Genomic DNA, 6,507 nt, shown 5'->3' on the forward strand with positions numbered 1-6,507 from the left:
GATTTGGACGATCTGAGCGTTCGACGCGCAGATCGTCCAAATCGTTCAAATCGCGCTGCTCTAATCGCGCTTGAGGCGCCGCAGAACTTCCCGACGTTGCTTGAAGCGCCTCCACCATAGACTTTGCATGTAAACCTGCTGCTCCTGACGCTGAAATCGCGTTTGGTGTGAACGCACCATTAGATGTACGTTCAGTGATTACTTTCAGAAAGTTTTTTTTAAAACCTCTCTATTTGTTAATGGAATATTTTGCTAACAGACAAACAGGGTCGATTCCGACAATTAACCCGAGACCAAGTCAAGACCAAGACCAGAAAAAAATAAAAAATGAAAGAAAACTAGTTCCCTAAAACAGAGGTTCTCAAACTTAGGTCCCAGGACCCCCAGGGGTCCACGAGAGGTATCTTTGGGGTCCTCAAAACATTTCACTAAATTGTTTAATTTGTTTTATTTTTTTTAATGCATGGAGAACATTGAACTAATAAAACTACCATAATAAACTTAATAAAAATATATATTCCCCATGGCATGTGGGGGTTGAAATGACAAATTATCTTTAAAAACAGCATGGGGTTTATGAGGGGGTCCCTGGAATTCTTTCGCCCTTGTAAGGGGTCTCCAGAACCAAATGGTTTGAGAACCCCTGCCCTAAAAGATAGAGTATTCTGCTAACATGTATTTAACTTAATATGAGACCCATCATATCGAAATGAGGATTAAGTCAAATTTAGTCAAAATGACCTAATTACATTTTCAGATTCTTGGCTTTAAAAGCTCCATTTTGATACCTGGATCATTCTGATATCATAATTAAATCCATATATATGACTTCATTTGTCTTGTTTACAATAATACAAAAATATTTGATCTGAATCCTAATTTGATGTCATTTTATTGAAGAATTTTTGATGTCCTTATAAAGAGGAAACCTCACATTAGATTTGAATATTGGTATTTCCCAGCTAAAAAGAAACAAAACTTTGCTAGCTCACAGGGAAAATCTCAAAGTTTTAAGGCCCTTTTCCTCAAAATCATTTTTTTTTTTGCTAAAGCTCAAAAAAGTGCTTCAAATTTTTGTTTTATGATTATATTTCAGGCAGTTCTTTCAAATGATACATCAATAAGGCATTTATTCATTATATTTTGACAAAATGCAATTTTTTGTTAACATTTTAGTCAAAACACTATATTTGCCTATTTCTCCATACACCACTTTTGAACTTAATCCTAATTTTGATGTGATGGGTCCCATATATACAGCTAATATTGACAAAACCTTTTTCTGTAAGGACTGAATAAAGAATTTTGCTACAGATGCAGATTGCTAACATTAGCTAATGTTAGCGACAATAAAAGTTTGATGTTGTCCCTACTGTATCTGAAAGTGAAGTCCTGCAGAATTTAGAAGCTGCTGTATGCTTTCTCCTGGATGTTTTACAAATATATTCTTTATGATTTATGTAGTCAATCTGTATTACTGAAGATTTAGCAGACATCTTCTACTGCTCCTAGACGAGCACTGCTCACTTTCTTGGAGTGCCATGTGCGAGTGAAAGGCAGTAGTGGTTGATGACAGCAGTAACAAAAATAAATAAATAGCAATGAGTCAGGTTTGGATTTGAATCAGGTTTTAAATTCAATTAAAGCAAAAAATTTAACAAATAAATTGGGCAATAATCTGGCAATTTAGTGATATTTCCAAAGCTGTGGTCTTGATATTTCCACAGCTGTGACCGGTCTCAAGTACTACAACACTATCTTGCACATTGTAGATTTAATGTGAATAACTTTAGTCATAATTATGCCAAAGTGTTAGCACAATATTTGTTATATTGACAGAATTATAGCACTTTTATATTAGTTGGCTGTAGCGACCATCTTGGATTGGATTGGCTTAAATTTAATCAGTCACAGCCCAATTTTTAAAAAGTTGGGATGTTGTGTAAAGTGTAATTAAAACCGAATGCAATTGTTTTCTAATGACATAACGTGTTTTATTCATGTCAGTATATTAAAATCTTAAAGTCTTAACCACTAAGTTGAAACAGAAATTATACGTTTGTTCAAAAATTAGATCCAATCTGACATCTTCTGTTTCAAATATCTATCTTCATGCCATTATACTCAACCATGTCGTACTGTTTACCTGTTTGGTCTCTTACAACAAATGAAATCTTAGAACCCATAGTTAGGCTCTACAACAGGGCCTACAAAATTCATAAAAAACTTCCTGGTTGGACTCATCACTGTACAGTTCTTTCATTGTCTGAYGCCTTGACTTTTCAGAATTATGTTTTGTATTAGTGGTATTAATTTATATTTTCAGATCTTCCAAGGTGCCAGTTATGGAACTCTCCGTGCATTGTTGCCCAAATGAAATTCTGGAAGTGGTCATTCAACTAGATCTGTTACAAAAGGACAACTGATATTACCAACTTTTAAAAACTGTTACGGCCAGAGGTCTTTCTTCTATGTTTATACTAAAGCATGGAATGACATTCCTCAAAACATAAAGTCTATTTCAAAACTACAGCTCTTTAAGAAGACTCTTGTCTGCCATCTGCTGGACACTTTTTGTTGTGTTCATATTTAGACGTCCTATTTTGCAAATGCTGCCATCCTGAAAATTGGTATGCTTGTTTGCCTTTGTGTCTATGGTGTATAATGACGTGATTGTGATGCTGTAATTCTGAGTGTTTTATGCGCTGCAGAACAGGAACCTGCTGTAAAACAGCAATTATGCTGAGTCAGGCTTGATTTTTAGTTATCATTACCTGTTGAATCAATAAATCAAATCAAATCAAATCAAAATGTCTTTCAAGAAAAAATAGCAGCAATACATCTCAAAAATGGGTACAAGCACCAAAAGCCTGTAAAAGTGAGTGGTACATTGTAAAAGAAAATAACTGGAAAAGCATTTTGCAATTGTTAGGATAACTGACAACAGATCAGTAAAAGGACTGGGTATAAAATAACATCTGAGAGAAGCTGAATCTCAGTCAGTAAAAATGGGCAGAGGTTCACCAGTCTGTATAAAACTGACTAAAAACAGCAGAACAATTTCAAATAATGTTGGAAAATTGTGAACATCTTGAATAATCACATCATCTATAGTTCTTAACAATATCACAAGATTTCATGAATCTGAAAAAAAATATCTTTGCAAAGAACAAAAGTCAGTAATGGATGCAGTGATCTTTGGGTTTTTAAGCAGCACTGAATTAAAAACAGGTCAGATTCTGTTGTGGACACATCAATGAGTAACTAAGGAAGACTTCCATAAACTATTTTCTGTAAACACAATTTGCCGTGCCATTCACAAATACTGATTAAAGCTCTATCATGCAAATAGTTAACTCCATCCAGAAAGGCAGTCATTTTTTATGGGTTAGAGCTCGTTTACATGGACTGAGGCAAAGTGGAAAACTGTTTTGTGGTCAGGTGAATAGAGATTTGTAATTCACTTTGGAAGCTCTGACTACTACATCCTTATTGTTAGCACTGAACAGTTCAGAAGTCTGCCTTTTTGATGGTATGGGGGTGCATTAGTGCCTGTTGTTTGGGCAGCTTAAACATCTCGAAAGGCAGCATCAACATAAATAACAAGTTTGTACAGGTTTTACAACACTCTCACACATATGCACCCATCCAGACCATGTCATTTGAGGAGCCAATGCATTTCAGCCAAAACACTGTTGAAACAAATACTGAATCCATTACAAATGCAGGGCTTCAATAATACAGGGTGAGTCAAAAGTCACAGGACATTATTTTAGAAACAACAGGGGCAATGAAATAAATGTATAAACACCCCAGCAATAATGGTGCCATACTGGAACAAAGTCATTTTTTTTCCAATGAGAAGGTGGTCATGTAATGTGTAAAAGAAGACCATGTTGCCTGGTTACATTCTGTCCCAGGTTCTGAACATGTGTCCACATCAGGGATGACCACAAGCCAGGATCTGACATCAAACAAGAATGGGACAACTTTCTCCTCTAACACACTGACAAAGGCCCAATTATAACATTGATAATGTTACAATTATACACCTTTCCCAGGCTTCAAACATGTTTATTCATCATAAAAGCACAGCTCCATATAGAGGTATGATTTTCTTTAGGCATGTGAGTAAATGACACGTGACCTTTCAGTCACCTCTGTGGACCAGGGCCACAAAGTGTCCAGCCATGTGTCCTGGCCATCATCACAGCAGAAGCTCTGCAGTCTGATCCACTGCTGGTCAGCTTGAATAAATTAAATGAATTACCAGCTGCCTCTCGCAAGCGCGCCGGATGCAGGGTGGCATAAGCATGCCATTCTAACAATTGGAAGGATATCTGCACAGTCTTGTGTTAAAGGAATTACACATAACACTAAGAGCCCCTTTAAGACAGCCTGACAGTTTTGCGCACACTGGCAAGTTTGTCTGACATGAAAACGTTGTCTCGGGCCTGAGTCAGGGGCCTCCGCACGGCTACTGGGAAGTCATGAAAACAGGGAAGTCTTATTGTGATGCAGACAGACGCGGGATTGTGCCTGAACAATTCATTAATGTATCCTCTTTGAAAAGATCGCCCCGCGAGATGCACAACGACACACCGATGTCCTCTTTAAAACGATATGACATCAAATCCTGACATTGCAGGAAGTGCTTACTGCCTGTCTGACCAGTTCTCCCTCCAAATTTAAAAGCAGCCTTCTATCCTTCATCTGGTTTTATCAGAGTCCGAGCCACGGTGTGAGAGTCTATTTACATGGAATTATGTATATTGGATTCTGCTCCTCTCTAACATTTTTTCCCCCAGACTTAAACCGAGGCTTCTTTCAAACATTAAACGTGGGACAAGTGTCCGATAACTTTGTCTTCCACCTGTAATCTGATGCTGCACAGGGAGAAAGGACCGGCCTCACTTCCCCTTGGGGTGATTTATGATTGAGGACGCGTTAATAAAAATATCAAAACAATCTGAGGCTCTGCAGCAGAAGATACCGGTTGGCTACGTACATCATGCTCGACAGGCCCATACGGGGGAACCGCCTGCTTGCTAATATTATGCCGGTATGGATGCCCCCCCCCCCCCCCCCCCGCCTCTGAATAGAATATGTAGCTGTTTTTTTTTTTGTTGTTGTTGTTGTTTGTTGTTGTCGGAGGGATGCTGCGGGTGTAGCGCTGCAAACACAAGGTGACATTTGCTTGAACGTTGAGTTTCCAGCTTGACAGGCTAAGCTCTTTGTTCAAATCTTCTGCCAGAGCTCATGTGCCAAGGCACCCGGAAGACTTAAAAGTTGGGAAATTTTGAGTTGCACACGTCACCTGCCCTTTTAAAAGAGCACAGTGTGCTATCATTAAACACCCAGGGGTACAGTGGGGAGGAACATGCTGCTTCTACAGAGTAAACATCCATCTGAAGTCTGCTCTTACTAAAAGCGCAGCTCTGAACTGTCTGGAAAGGCATGCTCCAAACTGTTTGGAAAATGACAGGATGTGACACCAGACCTCCATCTTTCCATCACCACCCAGCTCTTGATGTGTTTCTTCAGACTTAGCCGTGTTCTAATTCAGAATGGGTTGAGAGCCACTGCTGGGACATATCCCATACTGTTCACTCATTTCTTCTTCCTTTCCTTTTTTTCCTTGCATCTCACCTATTGCCAAAAGGTGCGTGTGTGATGTGTGGATCGAGACTGACATACAGTATCAGTACCACCAATACAAAATGTTGGTGCTCTGAAATCAAAATCTCAATACTTTGATACTTCAGTCATTTCAGGTAATCTATATCATTGACAGGAACACAGTGGAAAGGAACTAAACAGTTGAATGTTTGTCAAAATCATACACGGTTGGTGGGAACTACTTTTTCTTCCACCTGGGAAAGTGTGTTATGCGTCAGCGCAGCGGCCAAGGAGTTTATATAGAACAGCTGGAGTGTGCAGAAACCACATGACCGTGTGATCGGCTGGTGAAGCTAACGGCTAACGCTAAACGGTCAAGGCTCTGGATTTCCCATTACTGTACATGTTGACAACAGAGCAGAAAAAAGGACTGACGATGTAGAGATCATTAAAACTATTGATGATAATATTAACACAATTATTATTAATATTTTACAGTTTATATAATCTATCTAACGTCTTAAATAATATCAGAAAAGCTGTTTGTGTTATGGTTTTATTAACAGAAGATAAACAGGAAAACATCTCATTTTACAACAAGTCAGCAGATTTGATCTTATTTAGCTCAATGTGATCTGAGCAGAACATAATGTAACAGTTTAAAATTAAAATAATCTTATAAAGTCCATGTAATCACTGTTATTTATTGAACTGGTTAGCAGATATTAGTTTGTGGAGCATTTATACAGAGTTTAGCACTGTTGAATCATGTTACAATTTAACACAAACTATTAAATGTTACTTTGTCCTCTGATTAATATTTAGACCTACAGAGTGTAAAATAATATTATAAATGTCTGATTAATATTTAGACCTACAGAGTGTAAA

This window comes from Austrofundulus limnaeus, unplaced genomic scaffold, assembly GCF_001266775.1.
Source record: "Austrofundulus limnaeus strain Quisiro unplaced genomic scaffold, Austrofundulus_limnaeus-1.0 Scaffold151, whole genome shotgun sequence".
Lineage (NCBI taxonomy): Eukaryota > Metazoa > Chordata > Actinopteri > Cyprinodontiformes > Rivulidae > Austrofundulus > Austrofundulus limnaeus.